At 43.8% G+C, this 26,585-nt stretch overlaps 1 long non-coding RNA gene across 1 annotated transcript in view; it reads left to right on the top strand.

Moving 5' to 3' along the window:
• Positions 1-26,585, top strand: part of LOC138300393 (uncharacterized) — a 95,495-nt gene that overhangs the window by 39,162 nt on the left and 29,748 nt on the right. Inside the window, exon 2 of the long non-coding RNA XR_011204922.1 lies at positions 9,577-9,717. This is a non-coding gene — a long non-coding RNA (uncharacterized lncRNA). The remainder of the gene's footprint in view (positions 1-9,576; positions 9,718-26,585) is intronic.

Below are 26,585 nucleotides of genomic sequence, written 5' to 3' on the forward strand. Positions count from 1 at the left end.
CAGAGTCATTGCCCAGGAGGGCCCAAGTATCGTCACTGGTCAGGAGACCACCGCCACCGCCGGATTCAGTGCCCAGGAGGGCCCAAGTATCGTCACTGGTCAGGAGACCACCGCCGAAGTCAGTGCCCAGGAGGGCCCCGGCTGCCACAGCCCCGCTGGGCAATGAGGGAACGTCATGCCACACACCAATGCCCAGTCCAGAGAACGTCATGCCACGCACCAATGCCCAGAACTGGCATGTTAAAGCACCGCTGAACAGTCCAGACACCGCCATGGCAAAGCACCGCTGAAGAGTCCAGAGACCGCCATGGCAAAGCACCGCTGAACAGGGCATGCACCGCCATGGCAAAGCACCGCTGAAGAGTCCAGAGACCGCCATGGCAAAGCACCGCTGAACAGTCCAGACACCACCATGGCAAAGCACCGCTGAACAGTCCAGACACCACCATGGCAAAGCACCGCTGAAGAGTCCAGAGACCGCCATGGCAAAGAACCGCTGAACAGGGCATGCACCGCCATGGCAAAGCACCGCTGAAGAGTCCAGAGACCGCCATGGCAAAGCACCGCTGAACAGTCCAGACACCGCCATGGCAAAGCACCGCTGAAGAGTCCAGAGCCCGCCATGGCAAAGCACCGCTGAACAGGGCATGCACCGGGGAAGAATGATATGTCTGCCACATCAAGCCTCGTTATCCCATGTGCGGGTGGGACAGGGACGGTACAGGAACTTCCACGGGGAGACTAATCCAGTCTGGGCACCAGTCCCCCTCCAGAACCAGTGGAGGCTGTTATCTACTTTGGAAACTGTGGCTTTGCACTCCCCAGGATGGTACCGTGGGCAACCCACCCACTGTAGAGACTTGAGAGACTGTGGCTTTGCACTCCCCAGGATGTAACAGTTGGCAACACACCCACTGTAGAGACTTGAGAGACTGTGGCTTTGCACTCCCCCGGATGGTACAGTGGGCAAGCCACCCACTGTAGAGACTTGAGAGACTGTGGCTTTGCACTCCCCAGGATGGTACAGTGGGCAACCCACCCACTGTAGAGACTTGAGAGACTGTGGCTTTGCACTCACCAGGATGTAACAGTGGGCAACCCACCCACTGTAGAGACTTGAGAGACTGTGGCTTTGCACTCCCCAGGATGGAACAGTGGGCATTGAGCCCCGTCGTGGATCTGGCTTTGCACTCCTCCGGCTGAGGTGCCCCCCCTTCCCTTCCCCCTGAGGTGCCTGTAGTATTTCTATCTGATGCCCCGGCAGTGTTCTCTCTGTGTGTGGACAGGTGTCTTTTGTGGGCCTCGCCCATGCATTTTTGGACTAGTGGTGCACGGACATTTATTTGTGCATATCTGCACTACTTCTCGGAATGTATATACTTTTGTATGGTTTGCTAATATATCTGTATATTTTTGAGACATGTATGTTGATACATTACAATGTTTGGACTGATTTTGTTTTGTCTTTGCTTTCTTCCGGGGGGTTGTGGGTTGTTGATGTGATTTATGTGAATGCTTTGGTGTGTGTGTTGTAATATGCGAGGGTGGGGTGGGGGTGAGGGTGATGCGTGTGTGTCCCCCTAACTTTTGCCTCCCCTATGTCATAGGTGCAGTACTCACCGTTGTCGTCGCCGGCGCTGGCGTTGGTCTTCGTAGATGAGTAGGAATACAAGGGCCGGTAGGATTTGGAGTTGCGGCTCCATGGAGTCCTCCTTCCTCGTGGGATGTGTTCAGGTGAGCGTTTTCCCATTGCAGAAACTGTTTCCGCCCTGTTTTTATCCACGGAGAATCCGCCCCGGAAAAGGTGGCGGATTGGCGGGTTGTGATACTATGGGCGGTACATTGTCTTCCGCCTGTCTGTTGGCGGTGACCGCTGCGCTGCTTGTCTGTACCGCCGTGGCGGTCGGAGTTTTAAAGTGGCTGTCTTTGTTGGCGGTTTCCGCCACGGTCATAATTCCAAAACTTTTACCGCCGGCCTGTTTACGGTCTTACCGCCGCTTTAACACCGTCCGCCAGGGTTGTAATGACCCCCTATGTTTGTTAGGGAAGAAATCCTGTTGGACAGAGTGTTCATGCCGTTAGCGACAACAGTTAAAGCCTTTTCTAAGTTTTCCTTGTCTATCTGCCTTAAACGCGCAGCAGTTTCTATCTGAGAAAGTATCCAGATCTCATTATACATGGCATAGATGAATCTTTTAGAGTGTGGCTTTTTAGGACCTGGCAAAAAATCCTGTAAGTCTACATCCTCAGAAAAAGTGTTAAGATGGTCTTTAACTGCAGCTAACTTGTTAGTCTGTACCCATTATTGGCACAGTTCACCCATACTGTATGTTATACCTGTGTGTTGACCCGAGACGAAGCGAGGGTCTGGCTGGCTAATCTTGAAACCCCCTGAGGAATTGAAAAAATGTGCCTGACATCCATTGGTGTCTATTGGCCAAATCAACCACCTGGCGGGACTGGAAAGTGAAGAGTTATAGGTACCAGCCTGAACCTTTGCATCTATCTCTTCCTCTGTGACATTCAGGAAGAATTGCCAATCATTAAACTTTGCCGGTGTGGGGATACTGGGTGTGTTCAATTGTTTTTATTTTTGCTAACCCCATACAGGGTGTCTGTTGAATGGTGTCATTTAAAAAGATCATTTGCACAGGAACCAGGTGTGCTCTAAATAAAGCTTCCGTACCCTGCATTTGCCAATCGTGTGCTCCCCATACACTCTTTAAATCAACAGTGTTCCTCCAGTATTTGTAACCTTCAACTGCCAGACGGGAAAAAAAGGAATCTGAATACATCAGCTTTGTATCAGTTAGCAACATTTTCCTAATTTTTGAAGGAGGTAATTTGAAATAATATGACTCTGAATTTTTCGTGTCATGCCCAGAAAAATAAGTACATTTACCTGTAAAACGTTTTGGGCTCCCACAGGTGATGTTGAACAGTGTTCCAACTGTGTGTAGTTAAGTACTGGCCTGTGTCTAGTGGCACGGTGCAGGTAGTAATGTCCCCAGTTTATTGTAACAGAACATTTCCCCATAATTCATTGTATGTCTATGTATTTAAACACTGAATAGTCGTTCATTTCAGTTAATATGGAATCAACTGTCTGGACATCCCAATCATCAGATACAACACCAGGTGTAATTACATCAGTCATAGAAATTTTGAATACATATGGAATTTTAATGACCTCAGAGGGCCCGTATATATCAAATATCCCACACAATCCCATCAGGAATTGGTACAGCTGAAATGTTAACAAGGGGCAAGTCTCTTCGGACCTTATGTGAGGAAAGATATGGAGTTAAGACCTCATCTACAGGTGCAACAGAGGAGCATTCGGGAAGGTAATGACCATTTATCAGCAAAAAGAAAACAGTCACGAAACCAATCCATAGAAACAATGCAAAAAATGTCAAGCAGAACCATAAATAGTTCCATGGGTGAATTAAATAGTTGTTTTTAAGCCATAGGTACAGCTTACATGTCTTTGAAACATTTTCAATTACTGGAATTAATGAGTCTAAAGAAAAGTCATCAATGTCGATGAAGTAACCAGAGGCAGTCTCTGCAAACGCAAGAGCAGGTGCATCACCGGTGGATGCATCACTTCACGAGGAGGCTCATAGTAGATGGTGTCATCAGTCTGTGTGGTGTTGGTGTAGAAAACAGCCAAATCTTGGACAGGTGCTGTCGTTGAAGTGGTAGCTGAAATCAGCAAGAGCTAATTTTCTGCCCTATTCAGTGCTCTCAGGACCACATATAGGTGATGAAGCCAGCTTCAGCCAGAACCTAATACTCTAGCTGTTAAGGACTGCTTTAGATCACGTTTCCACCTCTCCATGACCGAATTTCTTTCGGGATGGTATGGTGAGGAGTAATGAAGTTCAACACCCATCGTCCCCATGGTGTCTCTGAATGCCTTAGAGGCAAATGCAGGGCCCTGGTCCGAATGGAATGCTGCAACCACATATGTACCGATAAAGATCAGCAAGTCTTTTATAACAGTTCGAGCATCAGCCGACAGCTGAGGCCATACCCTCAGGAATCTAGAACAAGAATCTACAGCGACTTAGATGTATTTGTGTGCACCATCAGGTTGAAGTGGACTGCAATGGTCCAGGTACACACATTGTAGTGGCCTGCTGGACACTAAGAGGGATGTGTGTGGTGGACGTTTAATGTTTGAGCCCTTTATTTTCTGGCAAATGTCACAAGAAGATTTATTGTTTTATCTGTTTATATAGACCTGGCCACCAGAAGCGTTTCTGTAAGAGTGTTACTGTGGCCGAGATACCAGCATGAGCAGAAGCGACACCCTCATGCGCTGCTTTTATTAGATCTAATCTCTGGTCCTCGTTGGGGATCGCTCGATCTCCAACCCCAGGAAGTGTTGCATAAGCAACATTCTGTGCATTGATGTGGTAAGAATATTTTGTAGGGTATGATTTCGGGAGAGACTTGCCTTCAGCCTAAGCTTTCATGGCAGTCAGAATTTCATTATCCAAACTCGTCTGAGAACTGGTCACTGTAGCCACAGAAGCCGTAGCTACTGCAGATTTGGCTGCTTCATCAGCCAAAGTGTTGCTTATAACGTGTACTACTACACTTTAGTGGCCCAGTGTTTGTACTACATGGACACACAGTAGCTTATCCTTGAGATCAGCCACCCTCCCCACAATGTTTTGTGTTTTATGGTGTTCTTTTTGGAGTCTTTAAACCTGTTCAGCTTCCAATGATTGAGGTAATCCTTGTAGGACTGGACACAGTAGTATGAGTCAATGACAATTAAAGTCAGCATTCCTGGCTCTGTGTGTTCTAGTTCTAGAATAAGGGCTTTGAGTTCAGCCAGCTGAGCTGTGCAGTCCTCTAGGGTGTGCGTGTAGGTATTGTGAGGGTGGAAAACTCCATCCTTCATCACTCCACTTACAGCTGTGCAAGTGGCTGAATGTTGATGTTTGGTTCATACAGCTGGTTGTGCTGAACCATCAGTATGAATGACAGTATGGTATCTGTCAAGTGAAAAATATCTAGAGGTGCGGGGTACTCCTGTTCATATTGGTTAAATTCTTGTGTCTGAATTTTTGGATCAAAGATGTAGTCAACATCAGTGGCAGTTAGGGAGGTTGCCCACTGAATCCAGCATGGATGTAATGCTTTAGCGTTAGGAACGCTTGCTTTGGTGAAGTCCTCTAAGGCTGGCACCGGGGAAACAACAGTGATGCGTTTCCCTTGGGAAAGTGGGCTCTTCTTAATGACAGCCATCTGAACTGCAGTTAGAATCTTTTCTGTGAGTGCAAAACATTGTTCTGCATTTGAGTATAAATGTGATTTATATTCTATGGGCACTGTGTTGCCTTCGTTAAAGCTGACAATAGTGAACCCAATGGCACCAGCAATTATTCTGATGACCAAATTTGTTTTGTTGTCACGTGTGTGCAAGTGTTTGGTTTCTAGCATGTCCTGTTGCAGTTCCCTAAGGATGCATGTGTGTTCAACTGTCCAGTGTCTGCTAGAAAAATCAGGGTGTATTAATTCATAGAGTGGCTTGATACGTTGTGCATAGTAGCGAATGTAAGTTCTGCCAAATTTGAAGAAACCAAGCAGAGACTGTAATTTCTTGAGACTGTTAGGTGGGTGAAGTTGTGCACGTTTCTCTAGAAAGTGCGGGGCCAGGCTCTTCCCCTCGTTTGATAGCTCGTATCCCAGGAACATTACACTGAGAAAGACTATTTTAGTTTTTCTAAAATTGAATTTGTAGCCAAGGGCTGTGAATCCTAAAACTATCCGATCGACCATGGCAAGATGAGTGTTGAGGTTGTCATCTGTGAGATAGATGTCATCCACGTAGGACAACGCCTCAGGATCAATATCATGTAGTATTGATGTTACACGGGCTGAGACCAGCACTGGGCTGTTCTTGTAGCCTTGGGGCAAACAGCAAAAGCGTTTTTGTGAGCCAAATGAGAATGCACTCAGGTCCCGACTTTCGTGTGCTAGGTTTTGGCAGAAGAACCTGTTGGAAATATCCAACTTTGTTTTGTAGTTTTCGCTGTGTTATTAATTAGTGCTGTGCTTTGTGAATTTTGTGTAGCGTAAATACGTGTATGACTGTTTAAGTGTCTGTAATCTAAGGCTATTCTATAAGAATGGTCGGGTTTTGCAACTGGGAATAACGGGTTTTTCATTGCAGAGACGCAGGGCTCAATTACTCCCCGGTTCTTGAGCTGAGTGAGGATGTCCCTCACTGGAGCTTTTGCTTCTTGTTTAACAGGATATTGTGGATGAGGTTGAGGTGTAGACCTGATAAGTATTACATGGCAAGGAGAATCCTTGTACCAACCTACATGATTGCGGTACAATGCAGGTGCCTGCGCTAAAGCCCAATTGACAGCATAGGCTTTTTTTCCGGCTCCGTAACAAGATCAGAGAAAGAAGTCAAAATTACATCTTCCCCATATGGGAGCCTACAGACGTACTCTGGTGGCCAGTCCCTTTTGGCCAGCAGAATATCGCAACTAAGGGCCACATGTACAAAGCATTTTTCTTTTTGCAAATGGGGCGATTCTCAGAATGATGTGTATAATTAATTCAGACACAGGTACTGTTGTGAAACGTGCAGTTTCTAGGAATTCAGTGGAAACCAGAACATAGAGAGATGTTGTTACAGGTAAAACAAAAGATTTTGGAGTTTGGTACTCCTGGCACTATGCAGAAGACACAGAGTTTCATGAGTTTCTTTGATTTTTGGAAACAGTATAACCCTCATCTGAGTAAAATCTTAAACCTTTGGTACAAAGTAACTAGGAAAAAACATGAGTTTGAATGGAGTGAAGAGCAGCTGTATGCTTTTGATTTTGCAAATAAAATATTTTAACGACCTATCAGCCGCTTTTGACACCGTCTGCCACCGCACCCTACTGACCCGCCTCCAGGAAGCCGGCATCCAAGATAAAGCCCTCCACTGGATCTCATCCTTCCTCTCCGACAGAACGCAGAGAGTCCGTCTCTCCCCTTTCCGCTCCAAAGCCACCAACCTCATCTGCGGCGTCCCCCAAGGATCCTCCCTCAGCCCCACGTTGTTCAACGTCTACATGGCCCCCCTCGCTCAACTGGCTCGCCAACATCATCTCAGCATCATCTCCTACGCCGACGATACCCAGCTCGTCCTCTCCCTGACCAAAGACCCGCTCACCGCCAAAACAAACCTCCACGAGGGACTAAAATCTATCGCCGATTGGATGAACAACAGTCTCCTGAAACTCAACTCCGACAAGACGGAAGTCCTCATCCTCGGACGCACCCCCTCGGCCTGGAACGACTCATGGTGGCCCTCCGTCCTCGGACCCCCACCCACCCCTGCCAGCCACGCAAGAAACCTCGGCTTCATCCTGGACTCCACCCTCACCATGTCCAAACAGGTCAGCGCCGTCTCCTCCTCCTGTTTCAACACCCTCCGAATGCTCCGCAGAATTTTCAAGTGGATTCCAACAGAAACCAGAAAGACGGTGACCCAGGCCCTCGTCAGCAGCAGACTTGACTACGGCAACGCACTCTACACAGGCATCCCAACCAAAGACATCAAACGCCTCCAACGTATCCAAAATGCCTCCGCCCGACTGATCCTCAACATACCCCGCCGAAGTCACATCTCCCCTCACCTAAAGGAACTCCACTGGCTCCCGGTAGACAAAAGGATCACCTTCAAACTCCTGACCCACGCTCACAAGGCACTTCACAACACCGGACCCTCCTACCTCAACACCAGACTTCACTTCTACACCCCAACACGTCAACTCCGATCCGCCAACCTCGCCCTCGCCATCGTACCCCGAATCCAGCGCAAGACATCCGGCGGCAGATCCTTCTCCTTCCTCGCCGCCAAGACCTGGAACTCTCTCCCCACATCCCTTCGCCAGACCCAGGACCTCCTCGCATTCAGAAGGCTCCTCAAGACCTGGCTCTTCGACCGATAAACCAGCAGCACTCCCCTCCCCCCCCCCCCCCCTCAGCGCCTCGAAACCCTGACGGGTACATAGCGCGCTTTATAAATACTATGATTGATTGATTGATTGAACATGCTTTAGACTTGTGTACAGTGCAAGAGGAAGACATTGAGTTACATGTAACTGTTCAGGGACAATATACAAACTGGAGTATGTGGCAGAAACAGGGGAGGACAAGGGTGCCCCTGGGATTTTGGACAAGAAAACTACCTGACTTTGGGGAGCGATATACTCCTTTTGAAAAACAGCTTCTGGCCTGTTATTGGGCTCTAGTGGATACTGAGCAAATAACACTTGGTCATAATGTAATTCTGAGACCTGAAATACCAATCATGCAGTGGTGATGAGTTCACCTAAATCTCACTGTATAGTACATGCATAAGAGGCTAGTATCATACACTGGATCTGGTACATTCAAGACAGGGCTTGAGTAGGACCGGCAGGCACTGCAGCCCTACATGAACAGGTGTCACAAGTCCCTGTACAGGATGAGGAGAGAGTGCAGAAGGTACCACAGGTAAAAGAGTCTCTGGTGAAATGGGGTGTGCTATTTGTCCCCTGAGGATAGGAAGCATGTTTGGTTCACTAATGATTCATTCAAAATGTGTGGGTACCAAAAGACATTAGAAAGCAGTGTCATAAAATCCAGTTACTAAAAAGTTGTTGACCACCACAGGAGAAGGAAAAAGTAGCCAATATGCAGAGTTGTACACTGTGAGTCAGGCTCTAAAGCAAGAGCTGCTTGGGACATGTCATTTTTACACTGATTCTTGGTCCACTGCCAATGGATTATCAATTTGGCTTCCCACATGGCATGCATATAACTGGTTCATTCACTCAAGGGAGGTGTGTGGAAAAGAGTTGTGTCAGGAAATTTGGAAATGTTAGAACAGAGTAAAGTCAGATTATCAATGTCCCATTGACTCACTAGAATGCTGGTTCACCTCCCTTGTAGACGACAAAGACAAACGTTTAGAGGCAGAAGTGTCAACCCTGAATTCTGACTTGGTGGGGATGGCTAAGTGGGCGCACCAGAAAGGTTGATACCTGGGAGAAAGAAAACACTTACAGGTGGGCAGAGATTAGAGGGATGCACATTCCCCTAGATTTGATAAAAATTGTGATTAATTTTCAATATCCTATTTGTCAGCACACACAACAGAGATCTGTCCCACAAACAGTCAAAGATCAATTGGGGAGAGGAAAGTTACCAGGACAGATAGAAATCAAAGCTACTCTGCTAAATAGTGGAACAGCTGATTTATTTATACAGAATGGAGACAGAATTGCCCAACTTGTCATAAGTGCAGTGCATGGAGGATTGGTGAGGAAGGGGACTGTCCCAGCCCTTCTGACAGTGCAAGGAAAGGGAAGCTGTGATTCAGCAGATAAAAACCTCAGTGCTAAGGTGTGGGTTGAATCCCCAAATGGCCCTCCAGAACCTGCAGAAACCATAGCAAAGGGCCCCAATAATGTCCTGCTGATTATAAAACAAGAAAAAGAAAATGGGGAGCACATTTCAGATGACAAATGTTATTTGCAAGAAAAATCATACTTGTTTCTTTTACAGATCTTACTATGACTTGCCACTGACCATAATTATGCTGTGTGGTCTCCCTTCAGGCGTTTGCATGTGGGGGCCAGGGAGGGACCGCACCCCCAACTTGAACCTGATTGATCACCATTATGCAACGCTCCTGCTGCTTTTAAAGTACAACACCTATGGATCCATTTAGCAGTAATTGTGCTTCACAGATTGAAGTTCTGTATGGGAACAATACAGAGTACCATGGATGTTCTGTCAACCTGTTTGATTACATTTCCACTGGAACTTACCCATGGCTTGTTATCATCTGATGACTGCTGCCAGTTTCATTAAGCATGTTTAAAGTGCCAGTTGGCTGACTATTCTCATATGGGAACACTTATATTCCATCAAACCTTACAGGTGGACCGTGTACCTTTACATGATTAAAACTCATGATGTTTCCATGTAATTCATACCAACTTGCTATACTAGAGACACTATTCAATCAGTTATTATCCCAATCAGAATATATAAGCTTCAGTCTTTTCATTGTAGGTGTGTCTGGTTTAACTGTTTATAAGATCAATACGTTAATCCACTTCCATTGCTTTATGGTGATTGCTTTTATCATTTCATTATGTTGCTGTGTACAATGGCTTGTAATGTTTTTTTTTTAAGAGAAAAAAAAAATAAAAAAAAATAAGAAAGAAACACACAAAGTCATTGATTAAATGGCAGAATGTAGTGAAATATGTGTTTATGACCACCGACTTTGTGTTGCACCACTTTGCACCTGGATTAGCTGTCCAGTGTTTACCAGTTGCAGACTAAATTTTGTATTCAGTTTAGCTGCCTATTGACTTTATCGTAGCATTAGACACTGTCATGTTAAACCTGACTGTACTTTTCCACATTGTAAACTGTGCTTATTTTCGTGCTTTTTCATACCAAGGGCTTTGGTTGATAAGGATGTACTCAGACAGCAGGAAACTGCCTTGTTTTGATTTAGCATCTTGGGATTGTGGCCAAACCCCAACATGTTATTTTCAAAGCAGACCTAAACTAGCCAGCATGTTTGAATTGCTAAATGAGGTTTTTTTTTCGAGAAGGCTCCTTCTGTTTTTTTAAGATATAAAAAGATCCAGTGCGACAGCGAGAGTGAGAGTAGTCTCAATCAGGATTCGTGATGTTGGATGCTTGATATCTGTCCCGTGAGGTTGGTAATCTCATTCTCACAGTCGAACAGGGGCATCGTCTTACTGGCATGAGAAAGATGAAGAGCTTGGCAGGCCCTATGGTGATGAATTTTTACTTCATTATTTGCTTTGCATAATATAATATAAATACATATATTTGCTGTGTACATTGCAGTGGAGAATCATTTGGATATATTTTCCTTTCATTGCTGTGACTAAACGTGTGCTTTCAACATGCTAATCTCCTTTTTAGGAACCTCGTGGTGAAATAATAATAATTGTCTTCTTTTAACTGAGAAGTGCAGTCCAGAGATTTTTGTCTGCTCGGTCATTTTTGGAAGCAAAACAGGGTCCCTTTGTGAATGCATGGCAAAAATGTTTTGAAGAGCAGGCAGTGGTACCACGGACCACTGAATACTCTTAAAAAATGAAACTAAAGCATTTCATTTTCTTTCTTTTTAAACGCAGCCTGTTTCTCTTGAAGGAAAACATGCTGCATTTAAAAAAAAAAGATTGCTTTATTTAAAAGCAATCACAGACATGATGGTCTGCTGACACCAGCAGGCCACCATCCCTGTGATTTTTGCCATTACCGGTGGGTCGCAAATTGTGACATACCTCATTAATATTAATGAGGCAGTTCTATTTACGACCCACCGGGAATCGCAAAAGAAACTCAGTGGAGTTTCTTACATTTGTAATTGCGATTCCCTAATTGCGATTCACATGGAATTGCAATGAGGGAATCTCAAATCCAAATATTTGTACATGTGGCCCTAAGTTCATCCCAAAATATCACACCAATGGTGCGCTCTACGTCTCTCTCAATTTGGATTTTTAAATCATAAACCCTGTCGGGTGGGGGAACGCACCAATCCGCAGTTTCAACTGCAATGAAATCACTAGTTGCTGTCGCATCCAGATGATCTTTCAGACTCTGGCGATACATTGTGACCTCTGCTGCACTGTCTAACAGTGTCATTGCCCACTTCTTGTTCTTCAACAATGTTCGCAGGTGTACTGGCATTTTTAATTGACAGTGCTGCCACCTTTTCCTTTTAAACTGTGGCTTTTGTTGTGGGGACTTTTCTTCTTTTTTGTCTGAAAACTGTGGTGAGTCTTTCTTCTGTTTCATGTATTCAGGACGTCGATCAGGACGGCCCCCTCTCTCGCTATGTCTATCCGGTGCGACCTGAACGAGAGGGACGTGAATCAGTATATCTGTCAGGAGCTTTTATATTTTCTCTATTTCTGAGAGTATATCTCCTTTCGGACTTCTCCGGATGTGGAGAATCAGCTCTCTGGTTTTGTCTATCTTTAAATTGTTTATGTTTATCCCAGCGCTTCTTAGAACCCTCCTGTGCCTGTTAAGTGCCTTCCTTAGGGGTGGTACTCTGTATTGCAAGCTTCTTCGGCTTGGCTCCCAAACTATCCCGTTCAATACTAGTATAGGTGTCGGAAATAATTTTCGGTAGCTCTTTCTCCCAGTCCAAATGTGGAATCTCTCTGAGGCGCTGGCATATAGCCAGTGCTACCGCTTCCCCTTTGATATTACTGAGTATGATTGAGGAGACTGCGTCGAAGTTCCACATTAATTTAACCCCCAAATGGAGGGCTGGGAAAGCCCCTTGCTCATTCTGTATTTGTTTTAACACTACCAGTAAATTGGCAAGTGTTGGGGTACCATGTGTGGTAGTATAAATTTCAGCGAAGACTGTACCCTATGTGGCGCAGTCATCAACTGAGGCAAGCATCCCGAAGGGCAAGCACATTGTGAGAATTCTTTGTTTCTACTGTGGTCCTGTATAGGGAAACACAGCTTCCAGCTGATTTGTTTTCTGAGCTATCCAGAACTGTATTTTCTCCCGTCCTGTGGGTACCTTACCCATGATAGTATATACTGTTTGTGGATTAATCCCAGTAGCCAATTGATATCCAGCAGATGCTGGTGGTGCTGGACGTGCTGTTGTAGTGTTCAAAGTTCGCATTACGAACTGAACAAGTCATCTATAGATTGTTACTAATTCAAGATATAGGGTTCACAGGTCTGCTGCCTGCATGTTTTGTATACCTGGGTGAGGTATGGCAAACATAGGTCACGTTGGTCCTTCATTACCTAAGAGACCTAATCTCACGGGTTGTATTACATGTGGTAGGGTGCTTTCAAACCAGTTCTAATGCTCCTGATAAGTGAGCGGTACTTCATGATTCTGGTATGCTTAGTACCATACGTTTGCAATTCTGTATGCATGGAATGTGAATGTAGTGTTGTCTTAGTTAGGAAAGTTAACCCAGGAATAAAATGTTTCTGTTTGGTAAGCTTCACTAGCTTCCACTATGAATGTAACATCCCGCCCTCTTCTCTTAAGCCATGTGCTTCTAGGTGTGTAGTTAGTCCTTGTTTAGCATTCTCAGGAATTTTTATGGCGTTAGCCATATTGTGAAATGGGTAAGAGAGATGGAACACCAAATGGGGAGCAAAGCCCTTTCAAGAGTTCAAGCTTGAACACCCTACAGCCTAATTAGGTGCTCCCTGTTCAGTTGAGGAGGATCTTCCTCAAGACCACGGAAGTCTGCGTATAATGGTACTTAGGGTACCTGCTGTATGTGAGACAGTGATAGTCAAGGTATCTGTAAATTAGTGCCTAAACACCATTGTTGCCATGTCGTAGTTTGACTCTTGCTCTAGGCAAGACTGCTGGTTTAGGGATGCCAGTACTTATGTTTGTAGGTGACATGCCAGTCCTACAACAAGTCGCAACTGTCGTCCCAACCCTCCCAGCTCACAAGCAGCACCTCACTAAAACCCCAAATAGTAAAAGGTGATTTGTGGCAGCCTTGACGCATGGACTCGAGAATGTGACATCTCAGGGATTGTCATGCTTAAACAGAGATTACCCCTTTCTCATATAAACACCATGTCCAATCAAACACAGGCAATGAAGAAGATGTAGTAAAGTTTCAATAGGTTTTATTTAGCAAAACTGCAATCTGCGATAAGTTGCATGGGCTGCAATGATTAAGATAATGAACAGTGCAAGAAACAGAATGGTAAAGACAAGCGTCTTTAATACAAAGACCCCCTCCATCTTGCAATGACATGAAATGACATAAAATGTGAAATATGTCCTAATAAAATGTCATGTACCTAATCTCTAACCTAAAAGAGAGCTAGGTGTGATAAACCTAATCTTCCAATGCCATGTCCATGAGCAGAGCCCCCAAACCTCGTTACCTTTGAATGAGTTCTCTAGCTCAGACTCCGTAGGGACACGAAGACTGGGTCAGAGCCAAGGCGACGTGCAGCATAGACAGCATCGATGCCATCTGGTCGGAATCCCTCTGACTATCTGTTTAAGTAAAGAGTATTTATACAGATCTGCTTGGACCCCTGACGTAGGTCTGTTCCCAAACAATAGATAACAAGACATGCTTAGGAGGGTAATTTATATAAACAATTCCCTCGAAGGCATGAAGAGGGAAAGTATCTAATGTGAACTCTTACAATTTGTTTATCTTTGTCACTTGATATTGATGCCTTAGCAGCGTGGCACTGATAACGCTAACTAAAACATGGGATTAACTAAAAACAAGACAGCCATCTTAAAAGATTTAATGAAATAAATGTTCTGAAAGAGTGCAAGCTAAGCAGGGTAAAAGTCACCAGGTGACGGGGCACAAGTCTGCAAGCCAAAGGCTGAGTTAACTTCTGTATCTCATTAAAACAAAATAGGATTCATTACAACCCCAGGTCCAAAATACCACAGCTACTCAGATCCTCAAAATGAGTGAAATCTAAATGAAAAATATTGATATTTCCACATCACATTTTGGAGATGTCCTGCCTACTAAATTATACAATCACCATTACAATACGCCCAACGTGATTATGATTCAAGAAAGATTGACAATTACCATAATTATTATTTGCAGATATGAGTGTGTTGTAGTATAAGAAAGTGGAATGCTCGCCAATCTTATATGGCCACCTGTAATATATGTCCACCTTGGGTTAGGCACAAGACAACCTACAAGGGAGACGAAGGAATGAGCTAAAGATTGAAATTGAAAATGCAGTCTGCAAGAAGGCATATAATGACAATGGAAGGTTCAGCAGAAAAGTATGGGATGCTTACCATTCCAAGATGATCTAAAAGTATAAAGCTGAGAAAGTAAATGCACTATATTTCTTTAGCACCTTCCAATTGGGATAAGGAAGCATCTCACTCAGAATCTTGTATGATGTAAAGATGATAAAGTTGTAGTCATTAGTGACAATGCTACCATGAGTTACGTCATCCTGCTTAATCAGCGTTCTGCACTGGCCAAAAGTAGGTAAAGGCAAAATCTTTTATTGACTGTGAAGGAATTGAAGTACATTTGTTGCAATATTTTTGATTTGTTTTGTGTATCTGGGCTGCACTTTTTTTTTCTGCTCCATTTATAAGTCTGATCTCTTATTACTTGACAAAGGCATTATTTTAACAGCACCCAAAGAGGAGGAAACTTTGATGTTTTAAATACCATACCTCTTTGATCGTTTAACAATCACCATAGACGAGCAGGTGCTAGAAACTGTGGGCTTTAATTGGCAGATGTATGCTCCCAGGCCCTTTAGGACCACAATTCTCATCAGGGTAGGTCAAAACATATACTAAATTATCTTCTGCTCACCCCGGGGTAGCTTTACACAGAGCAGGCAGGTCTAAGTTAGAAGGCAATGTGTAAAGAATGTGTGCAATAACTCATGCAGCAAGACAGTGAAACACCTCTAAAATGACTCCACACCAAGTTAGAAAAATAGAGGTTATTTCTCTGAATGAATCAAGACCACAAAATGCACAAATCTGATAAGCGTACATCGAGATATTCATTGACAAAAATATTCCCTCTGTGCTTTAGAAATCGGGTGCACTCCTTTTAGGAGTAATACAGTAATGTCAGAATTGGGACCAGACAGTGTGAACAGGCGCTGTGGAGAGTGCTGGTGACAAAACACGTGGGCCCAATTTGTCGAGTACCTGTGCGTGAAGTGCGGCCGTACTCAGCATTCAGCTCCGGACAGAACTGTGAACAAAATCACTCCTCATGAGATGCTCATCACAGTCCACAGTCCCAGCTGCAGAGTGGTTCGGAGGGTGCAGGTGACACTGTGCTCATGAGATGGGACTCAGGGTCAGTTGCCACCACAGCTGAAGCTGTAGAGTGCACACTTGCAGAAATCCACAACCGTGGACACAACTTTTGGGCGAGCGGCTCAAGGGCTGCGTAGAGGCCTGTGGTCGCTAACGGCGATCCGGAATAGTAGGCACAGTTTGTAAAGAGCGGTGCAGGGGCTGGAAAGAAGCTCCATGCTCACTAGTAGTAATCCGTGACAGAAGGTACAACTTCAGAAAATCCGCACAGGGCTGCAGAAAAGCACTGCGCTCGCTAGCTAAAATCCATTAAAAGTTTCTCCTGCTCAGAGTGTCGCTGGGGCTGATGAAGGGAAATTCACAAGGTCTTTGATGTCCCTGAGACCTGGGGGAGAACAGAGGGCAAGCCAGCAAGCCCTTGGAGATCACTTCTGGTGAGAAGGCACAGTCCTTCTAGCAGGGTCAGAGAGCAGCAGGCCAACAAGCAGCAGAGCAATCCTTCCAAGAAAGCAGTCCAGTTGAGTCCTTTGGGCAGCCCAGCAGTTCTTCTGACAGTCTTTTTTTCTGGTCCAGAAATGTCTGATTTGAGGGGGTCAGCGCCCCAGTACTTATACCAAAATGTGCCTCTGATGTGGGGGAAAGTTCAAATGCTGCTTTTGAGGTGCATCAGTTCCCTTTCAGCACGGTCCTGTCTGCCAGGTTATCTGAGATGGTCATCACTCCCTTGAGGGCGGTGAGCCCACTGCCCTTTGAAATGTAAGTGTGAGCCTCTCCACGCTTCTTGCCAAGGAAGGCCCATCAGTATGTAGATGAATGCAGATGCAGCACCGACCCGACGTGGATTGGAGATAAGCTGTAAGGCACATAGAGCAGGAAAGAGCAGAGACATACCTACTTTCTAAAAGTGGCCTTTCTAAAATAGCAATGTCATATTCAACCTTGTCAATAAAGTTGATTTATTCTTACCATTCCAAAGATATGAATCATGCGGTAACCACTCCGCTCTGATCAGGAATACAGCTTAAAAGTGTTTTAAGGAATCCTCAATGCTGGCCTATGAGAGGAACAGGCTCCCCAATAGCGCAAAATGACTTAAAGGAGTTTTTCACTACCAGGGCATGTAAGCCCTAACATTACATGCCCTGCCTTTCACATGCACTGTACCCTGTCCTGTGGGTCTCTTAGGGCCTACCTTAAAGATGGGTTGTACGTAATAAGAGGGGTGGTTGAGACTTGGCAAAGGATTGTAAATGCCAAGTCGAGGTGGCAGAAAACAACCCTTGCAATGGCATGCCTGAGACATGGTTAAGGGGCTACTTATGTGGGTGGCACAATTAGTGCTGCAGGCCCACGAGTAGCATTTAACTTACAGGTCCTGGGCACATCTAGGTAAATTAAATATGCCAATCAGATAGGATCCAATTTAAACCATGTGTAGGGGATAAAGCACAAGCATTTTACCACAGCAGTGGTAAAGTTTGCAGAGTCTTAAAACCAACAAAAGTGAGATCCAAAAAATGGAGTGAGGAATGCAAAGAAGTTGGGGGAAGACCGCCTTAAGGCTGTCAATTCTAACAATAGGTATGCAGATTTTGGCCCACGTTAATTATGCAGATGGGCATTTCACTGCCTGCAGTGCAGCACTTAATTAAACAGCACTGCAGTTGTATAAGGAAAAATGCTTATTGGTACAGTAAGGAGGGTCGTGGTGGCACCCCCCTGTGTAAAAATGAAAAAAAAGACAGCTAACATTCAGGTCAAAAACTGGTGTCCAGAGTGTGTTGATGTTTGTCGTGCAGTGAAATGTTTGCAAATCCGAGGGAGTCACACCCTTCTTCTAATAATTGTTCCTAACACTGCACACATGATAGTTTAAATTTTAATTATGTCTAGCTTCAAAAAATTAAAAAGTAAATGACAAGAAAGTTGGCCTCATTGTATCTGTTCCTCTTCCTCCCACCAATGTTAAGCCCCGTTTTAACTTCCCAAAATAATCTTTGATTGTCTGTGGTGGGCTTGTCAAATCCTGGGACTCTCATCAAAATAAAGCTAGAAGAGTCTACCAAACATTAGCTACAAAACTCATGCAATGCCTTGTAGGAGGTTGGCTCAGTCTATAGTGTACACCTAAGGTGTGGTACCCTATACTGAGTCCAGGCAACCCTTAGTGATAGTGAATAGGTTTCCAGATAGCAAAAGCTCTCTATGGGTAGCTGAGGTGAGCAGCTGAAGCTTATCCAGGAGGTATTTAAAGCACTTGCAACACCATAGTAGTCGGACAGTAACTTACTCACAAAAAGGACTACACAAGTGTTTCAAAAATAAAGGATATTTTATTACAGCACAATTAGACTAGCATTGGTATATTATACTACACAATATGTACACAGAATAACCATCAGAAATAGCATAAAATACACATGGCCCTATTGGAGGGCCAAACTATATGCTAAAAAAGTAGAATGTGAAATAGTGACCTCAACCAAGGTAAGTGTGGTAGTTAGCTAGGGGCTGGGGGCAGATAGGAACCTGGAGGTAAGTACAGTAAGTGTCCCCAGCAACCAGGTGGAAGGTAGTTCCTCACCCAGTTGTCCCATAGGCTAAGACAGAGAGTAGTGGTTAGAGTTTGTGGAATTCAGGACCCTTCCAAGTGGAGCCCAAGGAAACCAGCAGACAAGAGGATGGATGGAGAGTTCCCCTATCGCAGGATACCCAGAAGACAGGAGTACCAAGACCGGGGACCGGGATGCAGAGGGGAGAAGGGGCTCTCCGAAGTCAGTGGATGCCTTGGATTGTCCAGCTGCTGTCACGACCCGTGGACCTGGCCAGTGGAACCCCAGGAGGGATTCTGGACATGGAGGACCTACAAAGAAAAGGGACAGGGTCCAGCACCCTTGGAGGTGCCCAGGTGGTGCAGGTGGCAATGCCCACCCTCCTAAAGGTGAAGTTCCTGCAAGTCGATAGAAGAGGAAGTCCAGCTGTGGGGTCCCGGTGCTGTAGAAGATCCCTGGAGTCACCCACATGCTGTCTCTTAATGGTCGCCAGATTGCAGGAGGGTCAGTGACCAAACAGGTCACCAGCAAGCACTGGAAAACAGGAGCTGCGGAAGAGTTTGTAAAGTTTTGAAGATCTTCTGGAGGAAGAGTCATCAGGCCTTGGCAAGTGTAACAGTCACAGTGCACAGGGGTTCCAGTCCAGTGGCAAGAGCAGGGGCCCACAGTCTCCCAAGCTGGTTAGAAGCAGACAGGACCAAGAGACGGCCACAGACACACCATCTGTGACACAGGATCTTCAGATGACTGTGAACAGCAGAAGCCACCAGCTGGTCGATGTTGTCTTGAGGTGCCCGCAGATGCAGTATAGTGACCCCTTCACTTCAAGGGAGATTCCTTCATGCTTCCAGCTGGAAACAGAGTCCTTGTGACCTTGGAGGTTTCAAAGCCTTGGATGTTGCAAAATTCTTGCAGGATCCAGAGAAACAATGTAGCAATAGGAGCCTTCCACCAGAAGTAGACTGTTTTGGTTCCAAAGCAGATCTTCAACTGCTCCAGAGGCCAGGAGCAGAAGATGTCTTGCAGAGAGTTCCTCGGAGAGTCTTACTTGATGAATCTGAGGACCCACGAGGGAGCCAGGGTTCCTGAACTGGTAGAAATCGGATTATGCAAGGAGGGCACCAATTGTGCCCTTCAAAGCAATCTGGTGATGCTTAGAGGCCACTCCACTGCAGCCCTTAGATGTCTAATACACAGGGGGAGGTGGGCAAAACTCTCCCTTGCAGGCAATCCTTTGCTCTGCCTCTCTGGATTGAGCCTGGCTCACCGGCAGGAGGGCAGAACACTGCCTGGGGTCAGCAGTAGCGTGGACTGGCAGCCAGACCCAGTAAGGCTTCACAGACAGAACTGTGGGATCCTTTAAGGAATTCCCAGACTGCATGGTATCATGCAACCAACACTGGAATTAATGTAGTTGCATGATTCCAACATGTTTGATATCAAACATTTCTAGGTTCGGAGAAGCCAATTATGTAGTTGGACCACTCGTGTTAACCAGTGTCCACTACGTACCTTAAAATGGCTTCCCAGCACTTGCAGAGTCGAGGAATTGGCCTGGGGTCCATACAGGTACCCCCGGCTCATACAGGAGTACCCCCACCCTTGGCGACATGCACCCTGCCCTTGGGCATTAAGGGCCTACCAGAGGGGTGACTTCTAACATCTACGTGCAGTGTCCAGGTTTGGTGGTGAAAGGGTGCATGCACAATTTCGCGCAGACTGCAATAGCAGGCCTGCAGACACAGTTTGCATGGGCTCCCATGGGTGGCACAATACATGCTGCAGCCCATGGGGGACCCCTGGTGTACCAACACCCTGTGTACTAGGGACTTACATGGGGGCACCAGTATGCCAATTGTGGGTTTTTAAAGGTTACCAGCAACCAAACGTAGAGGAGAGAGCACAGTCATTGGGGTCCTGGTTAGCAGGATCCCAATGAACTAGTCTAAACACACTGACATCAGGCAAAAGGTGGGGGTAACTATGCTAGAAAGATAGCACTTTCCCACATGCCTATCTCTAATGACACCGGTTTTCCAGAGATAATGCTTCATCTGTAATTTTCACCTGGACAAACTCATCCTGCTAAGTACTAATTACTGTATGGCTGATACAACATTTCTCCTAAATGTCTGGCTATAGGCTTTCCTTTGCAAGGATCTTGGAGAGACAGTATTTTCTAGTTTCCCTGTAAACAGTGCAGTATTAAGTGAAAAACTTTTCTTGCAGACCACATATGCACTTATCATTGTGTGGTATCTAGTAGAGAAGACTAGTGATGTGTCAGCTGGAATACTGCAGGTTGTTTAATTCCATAATGTTTAGAATAATATTAGTGCTAACCTTCTGTTTGTTATAGTTGATGTTGAAATCGGGTTATAACTGGTGGCGGAACCTTTTTGGGAAATTAATCCTATCCTTGATCACCTAATATAGTGTGCTTCTGTCTTTGAATTGACACTCTTGCCTTTGCGACAAGGATGGAATGGACTTTACCATTCAATGCTGGTAAGCCTGTGTGAGCTGAAATTAATAGATCTGTCTATCCATTACTGAACTAGTTGAAGAAAGTGAATGGTTGCTGCCAGCTGTGGTAGCCCGTAAGGCCAGTAATGAAATAAGACTGTGCACTGAATTCAGGGAACTGAATGAATGTGTGGTGAAAGTTTCTTCTACTGAATATTCCAGAGATGGTGAGATGGTTGTCAGCAGCATAGTATTTTCCACTTGGCTTTAAAAAAATATGTATTGCTAGTTTAGACTACATGCTTGTTCAAAAAATCGTATTCGCTTTAGGGGCCAAATGTACAAAGCTATTTTGTGGTCGCGAAACGTGAAAATCTCCTTTTGTGACAGCAATGTGGCCTTGTAGGATGTACCAACCCTTTTCTGTGATTTGGAATCCTGTTACCGACTCGCAAAATAGGGATTGCAACTCACTATAAGGAAGGGGCCTTCCAATGGCATCCCTTCCTAATAGCAACTTGCCGGCCCATGTACGATTGTTTTGTGACCATGAATGAGGTTGTAAAACAATCGCAAACCCCAAATTACCTCTTCTCTCTTGTGAATGGGGGTGCCAACATTTTTTCAGAGAAGGCAGTAGTCCTAACGTTTCAATTTTATTTTTTAAATGCATCCTGATTTGCTTTAAGGAAAAAGGAATGCATCTAAAAAAAAACTGCTTTATTTAAAAAGCAGTCACAGACATGGTGGTCTGCTGACCCCAGCAGGCCACCATCCCTGTGTAAGGCTATTCCCAAAAGGATCACATTTCATGCATATTAATGAGGCAGGTCCCTTGCAGCCCATTTGGGAATCACAAACAGTGTGCTTGACACTGTTGTACATTTTGTTTTGCGACTCTCAATTTGCAATCTGCGAGTCATACATTTGGCCCTAGGTCTTTGTTCATTGGCATTGGTGTTTCAGAGAGGAACATCTGACCTCTTTGGTGTGGTGCCTGGAATAATTCTTTTTCAAGATGATATTTTGATATAGGAGATACCTATAGAAGAGCATAATGAAAGAGTAAGATGCTGCATTGGTGGAAAAGGTTCTGACTCTAAAAAAGGAGACGTTTATGTTTAGCAAGATAGAAATTAATTTTCTTGGACTTGTAATTTCTGATATAGAGATCACACCAATGGAGGATTTGATGCAAGTGATTGACGAGATTCCAATGCCTGAGTGGAAAAAGTATGTGCAACTTTTTTGGGAACTACAGATTTTTTTCCAGAATTATAGATGATTTTACCAGAAGGACTGTGACAATTTAGGAACTTCTTAAGAAGGGAGCAGACTTTACTTTAGATGAAGATGTGAGGCAGATTTCATATTCATAAAAGATTGCCTTAAAAAAGCTCACGATTTACAAAGCTTCCTTCCAGGAGTCAAATGTAGTATAGCTACTGACACAAGCGAAAAAGGCCTGGGTGCAGTTTTAAAATAGAGAGATGGTACAGTGAGAACAATGTTGTAATTGCTTCTTGGAATTTAAGGAGCACTGAGAGAAACTACTCAATGTTTGATAGAAAGTGCAAATTCAACATTATAAACATGACATCTATTGACTACACATTACCACTTATGTCACACTTATACGGAGTCCATTAGGAACCTAAAGGTTCCTGTCATTGCTATCTCACAAGCCTCGACAGAGAGGTGTTGGCAAAGTTCTGTGGGGTGAAGAAATGTTAGATTTTTTTGGGGATGTGATGCGTATATTGATGATAAATCATAGAGGTGATTTTTTAGAGGAATGGGTTAGATTCAGTTTCCTGATGAATCTACAGATGTGTTGTGGGTCTACAAGATCTTATGTTCGAAATTAAGTAACAAACATAAAATACCTGGTTATTTATCTAGAGTTGTTGAAGCAGAAATAGATGGAGACCTTTGAGCTAGTCAAAGTGTAAATGTGTGTGCCATCACGAATGGTCTGAGACAAAACAAGAACAGTTGGCTGAGCTAGAAAGGAGCAGGAGTTGAAAGAGGTTTGGTTCCAGGTTAATAAGAAGTGGAGAGGAGATTACAGCAGTGTTAAGACTTTTTGGACTATTAGAAATGAAGTATCTCTGCATGGACTCATGCCTCATGCTTGAAATCTTTTATGACAGGGGGGTCACTTATGTTAGATTTAGCGCATGCAGGCTATCTTGGCATTTATAAAACAAAGGAAAGGTAATGTTGTGTCTATGTATTGCTACATATTGATCTGCAAGCTGAGAGGATAATAAGGAAATATATTGGTTTCCCAGCTAAATGATAGGGTGAAGAAGACAGGGACCATTTGGCACAGGAACATTCCACCTGTCCCATTTGAATTTGTTTTCAAATATGTAGGCCCTAATCAGGGAAAAGGAATTTCTCAGTACCTTTTTGTGTTAACTGACATGTTTTCCAGATGACCAGAGACTGTGGTGGCGAGTACAATCTGTACTGGGTCAACGATTATATCATTGATTATGTTTTTGTGACCAAGTGTTTCAGAGAAATGGGAGTCATAGAGCTTTATTGGCTGACCGATATGAAATAATACTTAAGGGATAAAGAAATTACTCCCAAAACAATCTTACTTTGTCATCCACAAACCAATGGTATGGATGAGAAATTAAACAGATCTTTGAAATAAGGCATACAATTGGGGTAAACGATGCAAATCAGAGGGGGGAGAAGAACATAGGCAAGAGGTATATGACTTCAGATTTACACTACACCCCATGGTGGCAGTGTTCTATTTAAGTTATTTAGAGAGAGGAATATGTGGATAGGTGTATATACAGCTTGGTCAGGGAAAAAAGAGTGAGGGAGACAAATTTGATTGCAGTCAGAGCCAAGAGAGAGAGTTGCAGAAATAGATATATTGAAGACAATGTTTGCAAAGCATCCCTAGATTCTATGGTTTGTGTAGAGGATGTGGTTTACTGAGTCAAACTTTAGTGAACTATTGAAAGCTGTGAAATTATTCAAGGAAGGACAAAGAGGAGGGAAGGCTTGGGACAATGAGAAGGACAGAGATGACCAAATAAACAAACATGAACTTTCTAGGATAATAGCAGAATACCCTCTCAACTCAACAACTGTATTTGTGATTAGGTATCTCACTCTGTCAGTTTTTGAATCATACTACCTTTTCATGTTTTCTGCTATATTGTTTTATTATGATATGAGCTTCCTGCATTGTATTTGTGATGATTCAATATGTTTTCATGTATTCACTTTGCCTTCTTTCCATGTGTACCTTTTCTTTTTTTCCAGTTTACACTATATTGTTTCTACTGTTTCTTTTCTTTGTGAAAGTAATATATGTGTAATATGAGTTAGCACCCTGATCTAGGGCTGTTTCCCCAGAATACTGCTGGCCATGCTGTTCCAGATTATTTATAATGATGTTTTGTGATAATTGTCTATTTGTGACGCTGATAACGGAGTTGGTTCGGGGCTTGTGGCTGGAGCCTCTTAAGAAAATAAATCCTTTCCGGGATCACCTACTACTGTCTTGGAGTATTTCTGACTGTGAGATGCCACTCCACACTTTGATGTCTGGTTTGTCTTTAGTATCATAGATGCGATTTGGAGCTTCTCACTCCTAGCATGCAAAAAGGGCATCTGCTTTGTGGGTTACCTATGGTCATCAAATATGGCTGTGGGTTTAATGATATGTCAAACACTTCCATTAATTCAATAGGGAAGGCAGCAGTTATCTAATGCTGATTGACCCGCTATTGGCATGTTTCTTTTTTATCAATAATGATGTTTCTTGTGTTGATTCTGTGGGTGCGTTTTCTCATCCTGGTTGGGAATTGAAAACACTAGCACCGAGGCCAATGGGATCTTTGGAACCAGTGAAGTGTGGCAAAACCAACACATTCAATCAAACCCAAATAATGCAATACCAAAGTTATATACCATAACCAATTTGGCCATGGAAGCAAAACTCAATTCAATGAAGAGTTTCAAAGCTTTATTACAACCATAAAGCCAAAGTCATGTAAATAGTCCATAAAAGTAAGTTATAAAGATAAATTAAAACCATAGGCTGATCAAATCTAAGTTTATTCTAGTCAACATCAGTACCATTAAACATTCCAGCAAAATTATGCAAATAAGCACCAATATGATTTGTGCTACAGTCAAATTCAAAGATCACTTGGATGGTTATGGGAAACAAATTCAACATATCAATTTTCATGAGGATGGTTATCAAAACTTAACATATCAACTTCATGTGGATGGTCCTTACAAATCAACACATCAACATTTTCAAAGAATAGTTCTCTCTATTGCTATCACAAATTAGGACAAGCATGTGTGGGACCTGACTAACATATGTGGGCAAAAAGAAAAAAAAGGAAAAAGAAGACAAAAATAATTTGGAAAAATCATCTATTTCGGGTTAGGTTAGACTAACCTATGAAATCAAAAGAAAAACAGTTGCCAGTTTGCTAAACTAGTAAAAATAAGACCAGGGAAAAAATAACATTGCAGTTTTATACCTCTCCCTGAAACTGCTCTCAGGTTAAATTCATCAACAAAACATGTTAGGTCCAGCAGAATACATCAGGAACATCATCAGGGAAATGCAGAATGCAAGCTGCATATCAGGAACATGCATTTGGCAAATTAACAATTAAATTCAAAGGGGCAATTTAGCAATTAAAAGAAAGACGACTTCATAGCAGGTGGGCAAGAAGGAAACTGAACAGCATGGGGCCAAGTGGAGAACTGCATAGCATGAAAGCACGAAGGGAACTGACTAAATGTTTCGAATGTCTTTCCCTAACTAGAAATGTCAAAAACAGTCTGATTGGTTCCACTGCATAGAACCATATTTTGTAAAATGGCAATTGTCCAATGAAATTTAGAATGCCCATTAGGTTTTAAACATTTCTGGATTATCCCAGGGTATGTGTTAAGTCATTTCTCTTTCCGTGTGACACCTGCAGTAAGTAGTAATGCCGTACATTAGATGATATATTGCAAGAGCTTGGCTCACAACAGTTTTCTCCTTTCACACGAGAGCAAGCATTTTAGACAATGGGGTCTGGTTTAATGTCCAACTCTCAAGTGCTCTTGATGTACTAGCTCCAACGTCAAAAACTTACTCCATACAATAGAACTCTTTACCAAGCATGTGAAACAACCTGGAGGAAGAATTCAGGTTAAAGGGAAAGAAATGATTCAGCTTTTTCATTACAGCAGCAAATATGAAACTTCCGGCCTAATTTATGCCAACGCAAGAAATACAGTGCAAATTATGAAAACTCATGAATATATTTCATTAACCTCTTAGCTGCTGGGCCTTCCCCCCCCCCCAGTGCTGAGCCCTTTTTTGGCTATTTGGGGTGGTTCGCGCTTAGGCGCTCATAACTTTTTGTCCACATAAGCTATCCACACCAAATTTGCGTCCTTTTTTTCCAACATCCTAGGGATTCTAATGGTACCCAGAGTTTGTGGTTTCCCCTGGAGGAGACTAAGAAATTAGCCAAAATAGAGTGAAAATTTCGTTTTTTCCAAAAAAATGGGAAAAAAGGGCTGCCGAAGAAGGCTTGTGTTTTTTTCCCTGAAAATGCCATCAACAAAGGGTTTCTGGTGCTAAAATCACCATCTTCCCACCTTTCAGGAACGGGCAGACTTGATTCAGAAAACCACATTTTTCAACACAA

This window comes from Pleurodeles waltl, chromosome 6, assembly GCF_031143425.1.
Source record: "Pleurodeles waltl isolate 20211129_DDA chromosome 6, aPleWal1.hap1.20221129, whole genome shotgun sequence".
In the NCBI taxonomy this organism is placed as follows: domain Eukaryota; kingdom Metazoa; phylum Chordata; class Amphibia; order Caudata; family Salamandridae; genus Pleurodeles; species Pleurodeles waltl.